Below are 4,844 nucleotides of genomic sequence, written 5' to 3'. Positions count from 1 at the left end.
TATAAACTAAGTACAATTAGACTTTTTATTAGTTATATTTTTATAGTACATCAATTTGATATCATAAATTTTTATATTTCTCTCTATAATCTTGGTCAAATTTGAAATTGCTCGGACTCTACAAGATTCTTGGATGTCTTATAATTGGAACGGAGAGACGGGACACGGCAGTCGGCAGATACATAGAACTGACAGAACAATAAAATCCAAGGAGCAAGGTGAGCACGTGGTCCTCATGTCACGCAATCGCATCCAAGAAAAGTACTCAGCTCATGTTTTGTTTACACGATATATATGCATCTATCCATAATGATAATTTTTTTCCGAAACATCAATAATGATAATTATAAGTGGGTTGATGAGACCATCTGATTTTGTTGATTCAAGGTCTGAACTTGAGGTTCAGATTCAGCCTAAATCTGTTGCATCGGCTATTTTGAATTTGTGAGAGAAAGAAAAAAAAACTGTACGACAATGGGAACCTCGCCCTCCTTAAATTCTTGCATCATGCGTCATGTTTGTCTTCCGTATGTTCTTTAAACGTACTAAGATATTTATTTGTCTCCCGTGTTTATTTACAAGTTTGGTTAATTCTTGCTTCTCGTTGCCATGCCCGCGACGCCGTGGTCGATCGCAGGTGCGTGTAGATGCATGTGTGCAGCCGGCTACACCTCGATCTCTGCAGCCGTCGTCCTCACGCATCAGAAAACGCGCGCAGGTGTAGCCTGCTGTGACGCACACGCACTGCACAGCACAGCATTCTGCCGCGTCACTGCTGCTGCTCCGCTCTCCGCTCCCGTGCACGCCTCGCGTCGCGGCATGGGCCAGCCCGGTCTGCCCCGTTCGTCGCCGGTTCACGTGCTGGCTGAACGGAAGGAGAGCGCGACGCGACTGAAACGGAGGGAGACCCGCCGCCTGTTCCTCCGCTGCGCCGAGCCGTCAAGGCCACGCGCACGTGACCTGCCGATTTGTCGGCCCGCCTGAAACTGGCCCGGTGCGCTGCCGTGGGCTTTAGGGCCTGATTGGTTGTCTTCTCACTCGCATCAGAGAGCCAAACCCCAGTGGCCAATACGCCAATCCTATACCATCTGTTTGGTTGTGGGATCTGTGGATTGGGTTGGCTCCAACTCTTGTTTCGGGGATGGCTCCAACCATCACCATGTTTGATTGCGATAGTGGAGTCGTCCCGGTTTCTTGTTTGGTTGGAGGACTGCAAGGGGTTGGAGCCAACCCGTCACCTGTTTGGATGGATGTACTGGATTGAAACTAGGAATATGATCACCTTCCCACTCAAATGGTGATCTTACCCCAGCCCCTTCTCAAGCATTTCAGCTAAATTTCAACACATATTAAAGCAATATATAGATAGGCACCACAACTTAACAGCCAAATACAAGTCTTAGGCCACATTAGACATAATATCAAGGTCAAACCTTACACACATTACCAAGTCTCATGCTTGCACGATGCATCAAGTTCAAGCCTTACACAATATATAGCAAGTTCAAGGCTTCCACATAGCAAGATACAAGCTTTATTAGACCACAAATATATAGTTGTATGTGGTACTAACAAAAGATTAATCCTACCACTACAACTTACCCTTACTGCTCAGGGTAGTTGTCAGCAATGTGCTTTGCAACCCAGTTTAATTTATGGCGAAAAGCCAGAAAGCTCTAGCTATGTGAGGTTGGGAGACCAAATGGGCATAGAAGGATAAGTGAGTCTCATTGAAACTACCATTCAGAGCCATCAAGTTGTCAAACAAATCTGAAGGTACATCATTGTCTGATTTGTTCACTTCCTTTATCGCTTTGGCTATCTTGTTACTTCCTCTATTAATTGCAGCAACCAATGGATCAAAATCAGTCCTCGACCTCTTGTTGGTCTTCTTGTTATTGTTGGTCTTGCCAATCTTGCTGGTCTTGCTTGCAGATGATGTTTCCCCATTGTTGTTTTCATTGGCAATGGCATCCCCACTACTCTTTCCAGTTTCCTCAGTCTCCCAATCCTCTGCACCTTCATCCTCTGTACCTAGAAGTGTACTTGAGTCCTTTGCAAACTTGTCCTGTAGCCATGGTACTTCCAAATATTGTGTGCATCTTCCAAAAGTACTCAAGAGGCTTGTTTAAAAAATCAGCATCAGCCTTGTGATCCTACAATTCAACAACCACTATGTCATCAAATCCTTGATTTCATGCGTACAATTCAGCAAGCAATACGTGAGCAATGTGAGGAACATCCATACCTTAACATGGTTGTTGTAGTGCTCAGCATCAAGAGTAATAGTGCAAGTATCTTCATCCCAACCAGCAGCACTCAACCCTCGAAGGTCACAAATATGACGAAACTTCTTCTGCCATGTCTTAAGATGATTCTTAATCTGGTCACCACTGCGCACAATGCCATACTTTTCTTGGAGAGCCTTTGCACAAGCATTGTAGTGAACCATCTTGTAGCTAGATGAAGTCTTGGTGCCATTAACCACTAGATTGGCAAGGTAAGAGAGCATAAAGCCTGACCAAGACGAAGTCCAAGTAGCATGTCCACCAGTCCCTACAACTCCCGAAAGTGCTAGATCCATTTCCCTACAAAAGTCAGCAAGGTATAAAACTGGTCTTATAATTCAGCAAGGTATAAAACTTGTTCTTAGCAAGGTATATTAAAATTCAGCAAGGTATAATTCAGAACAAATACAAATCAGTAAGCATTATTGTTCTCACAGCAAGCATTACAACACGACTTAGAACAAATACAAATCAGCAAGCATTATTGTTCTCACAACAAGCATTACAACACGACTTAGAACAAATACAAATCAGCAAGCATTATTGTTCTCACACATTACAAAAATGGTCTTATAAATCAAATACAACACGAATTACGTTCTCAAATACTAGTGCCTATGGTTCTGACGATCAGCCCACATTTGGTCAGCCAAGCCTTGCCTAAAACTGACCATAATGGCATTCTCACTTTCAGTCCCAGCATATGTTGTTGCTTCCTCATCAGAGTCATCTGGCTACATTGAATTAATCCCTCCCATCTTCAATCAACCAATTATGAATGATGCAACAAGCAACAACAATGTCTACTTGTGTTTGGAATGGAAAAAAAGGAGAGGCATCATCAAGAACTTTGAGTCTCCTTTTTAGGGCTCCAAATGCTTGCTCTATGATGATTCTCAATGAACTGTGCCTATGGTTAAACAATTCCTTCTCATTTTGCACTGGATTACTCCCCCATTCATTCAAGTGGTAGCGTACACCACGAAAAGGGGGTAAAAATCCTGGTTTGGCTCCATATCCAGCATCAACAAGGTAGTATTTGCCTAACATATGATGGACAATTTGGTCAGATCTCAATGATCCATTAATTTTGATGAATAAATTAGTGGACACGATTAATTTGTTACCTTGTGGCACACGAAGGCCATTCTCACGTGCTAAAGCATCTCGTATAACTAGTGCATCATGTGCTGTCCCCTCCCATCCCACCAAGACATATGTGAACCTTTGTTCAAAATCTACGGCTGCCATTACATTTTGAGTACAATGGGTCTTCCTACCACGAAAGGCATGCTGCATTTCCTTAGGAACAGTGGCTCTTACATGTGTACCATCAATGGCTCCATTACAATCCTAGATGATGTTCACAGAAATCAATATTAGGCCAATTATAGGTTCTCTCAAAAATAAATTGAGAATATGACATAAGGTTCAGCTCATAGCTCACCTTAAAATATGGATCCCACCTTGGGTTTCCTTCTATGTGAGGTGAAGTGTCCAATGAAGGGGGACTAATATAATCCTCTCATAGCTCACCAATAGCATGAAGTACTTTGTCAAAATAACGACTGACCGTTTCTCCGGATCTACCAAAATTGGTTGCAATTACTCTATTCCTAACATTATGTCCAACAGTATATAGAAACATTGTCACTTGCTGCTCAACACACATATGAATTGTATCTTCAAGTAAAGCATGATCTCTAAACAACTGACAAAACCGAAAGAAACGTGCTTTGTTCATTCTCAGCATCTTTACACAAGTTGTGTTATTCCTCCAAATTTCGTCATTCAGGTAGTCAATCCTCTTCCTATCCCTTTCAAACATTGGGGCATAAGTAATCCCTTCCCTTATTGCAACTCGTTTTCTTTTCCTAGACCGACCAATAATTGCCATGACCAACAAAAACCAATATGAAGCAGCAGTAGAAATGAATACCTTGGTTCTCTTATCCATCTACATACCACAGATTCAAATTGTGACTACAAATGACCTAGCAAAAAACCATCTAGGGTTTCCATGTACTAACACAAATCTAGCATGGATCTACATCAAACATCTTTCACACATGAACAAGGATGAACAATCTAACATGGATCTACAGGAAACAGCGGTGGATTTACCTTGAACAATGGATGGGACAGGTGGTGGGAGGGGACCGGTGGGGCGGGCGTGGCCGGCGGCCGGGAAAGGAGACCGCGGGGCCGCGCCGGCCCCCTGCCCGCGCGGGCCGGCGGCGTGCGGTCCTGGCAGTCCCCTGCCCGCGCGTGGGCGGCGGCGTGCGGTCGGAGCCGTGCGGTCACGGGCGGGGGCTGGCGTGCGGCCGGCGGTCGTGGCCGGCTGCCGGGCGGTCGCATGCGACGGAGCGAGATTGGAGGGTGAGAGAGAGGCATGAAGGGATAAGGCTGGAGTGAGGGTGACTTTACTCATGTGTGATGGTTTCAACCCGAGCAGAGCGGCTCCGTCCACCAGATTTTGACGACCAGTCCAACCCGCATCTTGGAGGTATATTCTTCTGAAGTTGGTTCCATCCCTTCCCCAACCCCTATCCAAAA

General features: G+C 44.5%; 1 pseudogene; it reads right to left on the bottom strand.

The window, feature by feature from the left end:
• Positions 1-3,032: 3,032 nt before the first annotated feature.
• On the bottom strand, positions 3,033-4,185 carry LOC120709883 (annotated as a pseudogene).
• Positions 4,186-4,844: the final 659 nt, after the last annotated feature.

This window comes from Panicum virgatum, chromosome 5K (genome assembly GCF_016808335.1).
Source record: "Panicum virgatum strain AP13 chromosome 5K, P.virgatum_v5, whole genome shotgun sequence".
Taxonomy (NCBI): Eukaryota; Viridiplantae; Streptophyta; class Magnoliopsida; order Poales; family Poaceae; genus Panicum; species Panicum virgatum.
The sequence above is the reverse complement of the archived record's forward strand: the minus strand, read 5'-3'. Positions and strand labels throughout refer to the sequence as shown.